Source organism: Thalia democratica, chromosome 6 (genome assembly GCF_965202585.1).
Source record: "Thalia democratica chromosome 6, ktThaDemo2.hap1.1, whole genome shotgun sequence".
Lineage (NCBI taxonomy): Eukaryota > Metazoa > Chordata > Thaliacea > Salpida > Salpidae > Thalia > Thalia democratica.
The window spans coordinates 1,678,712-1,688,050 of NC_139170.1; positions in this window are offsets into that span (position 1 = coordinate 1,678,712).

Sequence of the window (9,339 nt, forward strand, 5' to 3'; positions counted from 1 at the left end):
GATTGTACATAAAAACTTGAGAAAGAAAATTAAACTTTGTTTTCAAGTTTTGTATATCTGGATGTATAAAACTTTTACAGCAAAACAAATAAAAAATTACCTGAATTGAGTAAAGATTCACTTCTACAACCACAATATTAAAAAATTCTACCAGTGCCATAATTTTTGAAAACTCAATTCAGCAAAAAAAACTTGACTTACTTTTGATATTTAGTTTATAAAAACTAAATTCATATCATCAAACTAAAAGTGTCAAATTTCCAAGTTAAGCAAGATTAAAGAAAACTATCTTTTCTACAAATTTAATATTGCCTTAAAGAAAATAAATTTTTAAGTGCTGAAATGACTACAACAAAAAATTTTAAGCACTACTTTTCAAAATTAACTACAATGTATAATAAAATGTATAGATATCTTGAAGAGTGTTTGTGAGATGATGCAAATACAATCCTTTAAAACAATTTATATAAGTTAAACACAAATACTTTGGCAATAGTAAATTTATTTGCTCCATTCAGGATTTATAACTTACAATGTAGGAATATTAAAAGAATTAAAAGAGTAAATTTCAACTACAAAATATTGAAACAATTTCAAGGATGTAGGGGTAAGGTATTATTTTTATAACTTAGTCCTATGCTCGAGAAACTACCCCTAGACGCTTTTGCTATTTTTGAAACTGATCTTTTTATGTAAATTGGTGAATTCAATAAGCTTTCTTATTTGTGGAAGAGCAATCTAAAACATTTAAATAAAATGTATCATCTAAAAACAAATTCTACCACATTTTAAAAAAGTGATTTAACCATTTCTCAAAAGTTTTTTTAAATTAGAAATATTTTAACTTTTAATTCCTTTTGAAAGAGGTTTTGTTTCAATAAAATTTCATTGTCAATTTAGTCTTTTTTTTCAAGTTATACTCTCAAAAATTTTAAATTTGTAGATTTGAAGATCTGCAAAAAGTTAGGTATGTAGTAAACTTAAAAACATATTTAACGTAATAGAATAATTTATTTTAGGAAAATACAGGAGGACTGAAATACCACTTTATACAGAAAAGACCTTATTTTATGTTCAACAATTTAAAAAAAAAATTAAACAGGGTTGCCACTCTTTGATTTGAAAAAAAAAGGTGTTGAGTAACCTTAAAATATCCTTAGTCATCCTGAATTTTTATAATTAAATTTTTGTTCCTCAACAAAATTGGTTATAAAATAACAAAACATTACAACTAAACCAACTAAATCTCATTTAAAATCTATAAAACTGTACTGAGATTTTTTTTTAATCTTCAAGCTATGTTGAGTTTTTTATAAAAAAAACAAAGTGTCCGAGTCAGGATGATTTTAAGAAAAAATCGTAATATCATGAGTTATACTGAGCTATTTCAAGATTTCCAAAAATTTCAAAATATCTTGAGTTAGCAACCCTGAACGAAGTCAACAAATATGAGTTACAAGTAAGACCTACAAGGTTGCCACCCTTTGACACTAAAGGTGTCAGACAGAAGACTAAAAACAATTATCAATTGAGCCAAAATATATACAGGGTTGCCACTTTTTTTTTCAAAAATTTTTCCAGGTTTTCAAAAGTACACATTTTTGGGTTTTTTTTTATAATTTAAAGATTTTAAGGTAAGAAATGTGTTAAATATTACAAAAACATTGTAAAGCTATTTTAAATTTGTAAATTAATAAATAAAAATTTAATGAAAAAAAAAAAATTTAAATGATAGATTTTTTGAGTCAAATCAAAATTTTACTACTGAAAATGCGAAAATTGTTAAAATTCCAGGTTTTTTTAGGTTTTTTTCAAATTTTTTCAAATTCTAGGTTTTTCAAGTCTTTTTTTGCCTAAATTGTCAAAATCCAGGTTTCCAGGTAAAGTGGCAACCCTTTATATAAAAACAACAGTAACTAAACATAAACACGTAGAAGTACCAAAGTAAAAACAAAAGGAATTTTAAAAATACAGGTTTTGTTTTAAAAAAAGATTTAACTGTAAAAATTAGCATGAGATTTAGAAAAAAATATCAAAACTAGCTAGAGTTTTTCTAAAACAAACTTTCTGATTTTATCAGAGTATATGGCATTCCTGATTATGAGGATTTTTAATTAAAAAAATATATTTTTTGATTATTCATTTTTAAATAGTTTTAAATAGTTATTAACCATTAAAAGAAAAAATGGAGTTACACATAATGTTGACTTTTGCATTATGTTTATTATTTAACAGTACAAAGTAAGTGCATTTTTTTAACAAAAAAAGCCATTAATTTTCTTTTTGTATATATGTCAACCACTGGGTTTCAATTTTACAGCGTTAAACTTGAGCATTAAAAGTTATCATTAGGATCCCTACCCTATCAGGTTACACTGTTAGCCTAAGATTAAAAGAAAAATTACCTTGAACTCTGAAAAGTTTAAATAATAACCTGAAATTAACCTGAAGTTGTAATGACGTAAAATATTTTTAAGAAAGAAAAAAAAGTGTGAGCGCACATACTATGGATAGATGTGGAGAAAGACCTCTTGGTCATTGAGCATGACTGTATGGGAACTCTGACAAGAGGCTTAAGATATTAAAAAGTTTTTTCATCTACAATATAAAAACTTAAAAAAATGTTGGATGAATAACTTTATTAAATATCAAAACTAGGATCTTATCCTAAAAATTACTATCATTTCATCTCTTAAAGCCATAGGGAAGGTAAGCAATGTCTTTTTACAATTTGATCTTATTTTAGATTTTTTCTAAGCTTCAAGTTGCTTTTTATCGTTTTAAAAAATTTGAATTATTTTTTGAGATATGACTTGTCAAAGTTGGGCCACATAAAAGGTTTCCTATTGGAAGGGAAAACTAAAACAGCAAAAAAAGACTGTTTTATTTAAAATCTATCTCCTCCTACATTTTTCAAGCAATCTTTTTCAAACTTTCACAGTCTTATCTTTTATGATAACAAACAAACATGATTTTTAAGTTTAAAAATTCTAAGTTAAATCTATTTTTTGTTGTGAAATTGTTTTTTTTTTTTAATTATTAAAATACATAAGTAATGTTTTTTTCTATAAATAAAATGAACATTTCATGAAAATTTGAAGAAGATTGCTTGAAAAATGAAGATAAATTTTTAGTCATTTTTAAAATTTCCAGGAAAATTGACCTCAAAAAATTTGCAGTTTGTACGTTGTACGTTTGTATTGTAAATCTTTTACAAAAATAAAATATCTCAAAGGGTAAACAATATTTTTGAATTCTATAAAAACAGGCTTGTATTTTGTACTTAAAGCTCTCATATAAAAGCCAAAGTTAATTTTGTAAAAAAAAGTTTTGGACCACCAACTGTTCTTTGTCACCAAAGTATAGTCATACAATCAGAACATGATACTTATTAAGAAAGGGAGGTAAATCAGTTTTAAATGCACAAATAATTTATGAATAATCAATTTCTCATACAACTCCAGTTGCTATAATGAGCAATACAGTGCTTATTCACTTATCCGGATGCTCACTTATCCGGACAGTTTTGGTCAGAAGAAAGTTTGAATAAATTTCAAATGTAAACTTAAATATATTCAAAAAGTTTTGCAAATTTAAATTCCATGAGTTTTCTGCTGAAAAACGTGGAAAAACTATAAAACAAATGTCTATTATTTCTAATTTTAGTAAAACTTCCAATAAAATCTAGTTTGGTTTAAAAAAGTTTTAAAAATAAAAGTTTTTCATTTCATTTAAAGAGATAGGTTTACATTATTTTTTGTTTTTAAAGATAAATTTAATTTATATTTTCTCTTAAACAAATACTAACATTTTATTAAAATTAATAATTAGGGCAGGTGGAATTACAAATGATGAATTTTACTTGCTTGACCCATAAAAAATGAATATATTTGCAGAGGGTTAGTAAGTCTGATGTTTTTCTACCATAGAAAAAATAAATTAATTAACCTTAAGTTTAGCTTTTATTATTTATAATTTTATTATATATTACTTACAATTACTATGTATTTGTTTTTACCATAACACTTTGATTATGCACCAGTTATATTATTATATGATTAAAAATGATTTTTTTTTAGTTATCCGGATTTTTAGTTACCCAGACATGTTTACAGAAAAAGCTTGCCCAATGTATCTGGATAAGTGAATTTGTGGTGTACAACTTGATAACCAAAAGGTTTTTTTTTGTGCACCAGGTCCTATGACCAAAAATTTCATGTGCACTTTTTCTTGCTCAATTAACAAAGTGTGAGAAAATCATGAAGCTCAAATCCCCAAGCAAGTATCTTCCAAACAATCATATATCATTGTGTGATATTTAACATATTTTAAAGACCCAAACATGTTTTCTTAGTGCCATTAACATCAAAACTATTGTTGAAACTTCAAGGTATTACTTTTATTGAGTTAAAAAATTTTGGTGAAAACCATTTTGTGAAATTTAAATTTGAACTAAAATTTTAATTTTGAATTTTTTATCAACTCATGGTATCTCCCAGGGCGCCTGCTTTTTGTATTTTTAATCAGCTTTTGTTGTTACTCAGTATTCAAAACATTAGTCTCAAGTAGTTAGGCAAACTGTTTTATGAATGAAGGAATGTTTTTAAATGGGTTTTCTATAAAATAAGCAGTTAATGTTAGTGTAACTCAAAACTACAAAACAAAATTTAGTTTCTCTTATTCATAAAAATTTTAATGCTGTTTTAGATAAAATAATATATATCAAATATTTTTTTAAGTAGTATCATAATCAAATGTTTATAAAACACATTTAATAGAAACATCAATATCCATACGTTGATTTTGTATTAGATACACTTTTTTATTAAAACAAGCGTGATTTTTAAGCTGTATTTTACTTAAAACGCTAAAGGTATTCAAAATAGTCAGTACCGTACCGCTTTATAGTGTATCAAACTTTATAAAAGCCTTAATAGTTAAATAACTAGCCAAAAACATTAAGGTCAATAAATGTAGTTTTTAATTAATTTTATTTTATTTGTTTTAACTTTATCTTAGATAGAAAAAAATTGTTGTAATCCGATGAACAAAAGGTCTTTCTATACACCAGGTCAATTGATCAATTTTGAGCGTTGATTTCTTTTCTTTATGATGTACAACAATCTTGTTTTTATTGCTCCTATTTTGTGAAAACGATGCAAATAAGTTTATTCGTTTTCAATTCTTAGTGTTTGTAATTTCTTTAACATTATTAGTAATCTTTGGCTATCGTCAGCAACACTTCAATAGAACAGCTATTGTTCTGCTCTGCTATCAAAAGACTTTACTATTAGACCACAAAAACCATTACATCAGCTTTTACATCAAATTACAGATTACAAAGACTTTATTATATAGTCCTGGACAAAAAATTAAACTGTATCCAGGTGTATATATATATTGTCTATTGACCGATAAAAAAGCGCTCAAAACGTTTGGTCTAAGGACCTGTTGTACAAAGGAACCTTTCGGTTATTGAGTCGTACACCACATGCTTATAAAGCTTCTTACGTGCTATTCCACATATTTTTTTATCACTTAAATCTTTAGTAACAAAACAATCAGTTAAACGAAAATAAAGAAAAGAAATATAAACAAAAATTAACTGAATTTTGTGTTTAAAAATGAACTTTAAAATTTGTCTAGTAACGTAAGAACTAAATAATATATATAACTGAAAATTAACCTATAAAAGGAGATAAACAATACTAATGGCAAACATATAAATACTTGAATGATAGGTTACGTTACAACCTCTTTAAAGAAAATAAAATGTAACACGCTGAAACATTTTTACTTTAAATTTATCAGTATTTTGTGCTAAAAAGTTATTTTTATTTTATTTAATAATTTACTCGATAATCTAAAGGTTTTTTGTACACCAGGCCCTTTGACCAAATTTTGAGAGCTTTGTTTCGTTCAATAAAGAGTATATGTGTAGTATTCAAATAAGGATCTCGTTTGAATTGTTTGAAGCGAATGAAAAATTGTTTTGACAAGAGAATTTAAAAACTTGAGTTGATTGTTCTCCTACTACGAAATCGAGAACTTTCATTGTAATCTTGAAAGTAAAAAGTACACAAAATACAATCGACTAGAGTTTCCAAGTGTTATAGTTGCTTTTCGTTGCTGCGAAATAGAAACGATTCATTAAAATTTTGATAACTTTATAAAGTAAAAAAATAGTTTATCAAATATAAACTTAAAAACTATAAAATTATATTCTTAGACATAAAAAGTATAAGTATAAACAATTTTTATGTAGTACAAAACTTTTAAACAATTAAAAAACAAATTAATTATCATAACATACCAAAGTTTTTAAATCAAATTAAAAAAAATTAACAATGTAAAACAAAAAATAGTTAATTAAATAAGAAATGCTATTGATAAATTTTAGTTTGAAGAAAGTACAATGAGTTAACAAATTTTCTTTATATAGTAAAGTAGATTTAATTAAAATTATCTTCAATTTATTTATATTAATATTTATAGGTCAAATTATAATTATATTAATTAAAAGGCTTAAAATTTTATAAGTTTTTACTTATGTATTTAGTCTTAACAATGCATTTAAAACCTACTTATTTAAACTAAAGGTCTTCAATTCAACGTTTTTAATAACTGTGCTTTCAACTTTTATTACTAACTAACACATCTGTATGAATAAATGTTAGGTATTATATGTCTGAAATACAATATACCTAAGATCTAGTAGTTATTGACATTTCAACTACCCCGGAATAACCAAACCTAGAGGAACTTGAATTTTTTGTGCTCTTACATACTAGAGGATCTTACAAAATTCTCTTGAAAATAATCTATTCAAACTAAACATTTTTTAAATATACCTCAAGCTACTTCGTCATAAATCATTACTACTCATGAATAACAACTTTAAAGAAAAAGGAAAGCTTTATAAGCTTGAGGATCTACTAATAAAAATTTATTTGAAGACCATTAGACAAAATTTTAATCAATGAAATTAACTAGCAGTTTGTTGTTAGTGTTAATAAGTTATTCTTAATTAACAACTCTGTTTTTCTACTAATCTTAGGTTTAATTATGTAAAATAAAAACGACACAACTTTGTAACTTTGTTAATCTATTATAAGTTATTCAACTTATCGATAAGTTATAAAAGTTCCGTATTAAAATAAATAAAAATAAATTAAAATATACAAATAAAGAGAGATAAAAACGAAATTAGTCAGAAGTAAAGTTAACCAATCAAAAAAATAATTAAAACCATCGAGATAAGACACTTTCTTTCTTTAGAAATGCAAGTTTGGTGTAGATGTAAACATAAGTTTTTTTCAAATAATTTTAAATAATTAAAAGTGTTGTTTGAATAATTTATTTTTTACTTTTGAATAACTAAAAAAAAAAATTAAGCGTGTGAGTGCAAGAAAGTCTGATAAGTACTTTTCACTGGACTAACTGTTTTATGTTTTTATAACTTGTAAAGATTAAATAAATTTTGAACCGAGCTTTAAAGTTAATTAAGATTTATTGTAAATGCATTGTTAACTGTTTCTAACATTTCAATTTTTTTTTTGAAAAATAGTACTATATAATATATACATAAACACTAGTTTAAAAATAGAATTGAAATCTTAGAAAGTAATTTAAATATATATATATATATATATGTATATATATGTTTACCACAGATGTTTTTGTGTCAAAACTTTATTCCGACTTAATAACAATTAACAATTAACTTAATAATTAACAGTCGGAATAAAGTTTTGACACAAAAACGTCTGTGGTATATATTCCGATAAGCTTGGCTTATCAGGATCTCCAGGATTTAAGGCCTTTTAACGTTTCATCTTATATATATACTGTTTTTTTTTGTTAATTAATTATTATTTTTGCATAAAAAGAATTAAGAAAGACTGTAGACATTTTTCGGAGATCATATCTTTAAATTTTCAAAGAATGTTGATATCATGAACAGAAAAGCTTTAAAGTGCTATTTTAAAAAATAACACAAACTTTTAATTGAAGGTCTTTCGAAATTTTGAAAAATATCTAGATTTACGCCTAATTAAAATACGCTCTGTCAAACTTCTAAGTTAACTAACTTGAAAAAACTAAATAAATAAATAGTACAGTTAGAATAGGTTTCTACTTAATAGTTGTTAGCTTCAACAACTGTTGAAGAAATTCGTTTCATAAAACTAAAAGTTTTTTTAGCAAGACTTAGTAATCTACAAAGTTTAGCTAAACGATATAAGTTAGTTATATTGTTCTAAGTTACTTTAGGTTTAATACTTATAGGTTGTAATAATTTAGTACTTTCAGCATAAAATCGTTTTTTGTGAACGTTGTGGAAAAAAAAATAAAAAGTTTATTTTTGAACTGTGTAGTATATTAGTTTATACAATCGTACATTAAAATGCTGTTATAAATAAAAAAATATAAATTTGCACTTTTTATAAATTATAGTTAGTTTTTCTATAATTGTATAACGTAATATCAGCAAAAAGGGACTAAATTAATTACATATTATTTAAGTAATATAAAAAAGTTATAAAATAGTAATTGATGTTGTTGAGTTTATAAAATCTTTTAAGTCCAAAAGATAAGCTCTAGGAAGAGGAGTTATAAAAAATAAGTTTAAACTTCAAATTGGATAATTTGAAACAAACTGTGATCTTATAGTACAATACACCTGATAAAACAACTTCAACCTGTAAAACGATCAATTTGATCTTAAATTGCTGAATAAAAATAACTTGTTAAGTTTTATAAGTTAAATTTGAAGAGACATTTTGAGGTGTTTTTTTTAATTACAGTCTTAAATCTTTAATTCTTAAACGATTATGTAAAAGAGCATCGTTTTTTATTTTCCTACAACTATCTAAAAACGCTTTAAAGTAAAAATAAACATCTAGTTTTTGACTAGTAAATTTTAGTTGAGAGTTAATACTTTACAACAGAAAGTATCAAATTTATTTTCTATCTTAATCACAAAATTATTAAATTGTTTATTTTAAAAAACGTTTTATCTAAAAGAAAAATTTATTTTTATCCTTAATTACCTTTGTTTTGTGCGGATGTAATCTAAACTACTTTAGTAAATTAATTAAGATTTTTTCCAAATTCTGAACTGTAATTTTTGTATATAATTTCCACACTTAAATAAAAATAAAGTCTTGTTAAATATATCTGTTTTTATTAAAAAAAATATTTTGACTTATGTTGACCACAACCTGTCTTTGCTTTTAAACATTGAATTTTTTTTTGTTTATTCTCGACCACTGGGTCTGGATTTAGCAAACTTTAAACTTTCAAATATACTATAGTTTTCAAATCCACCATCAGAATCAA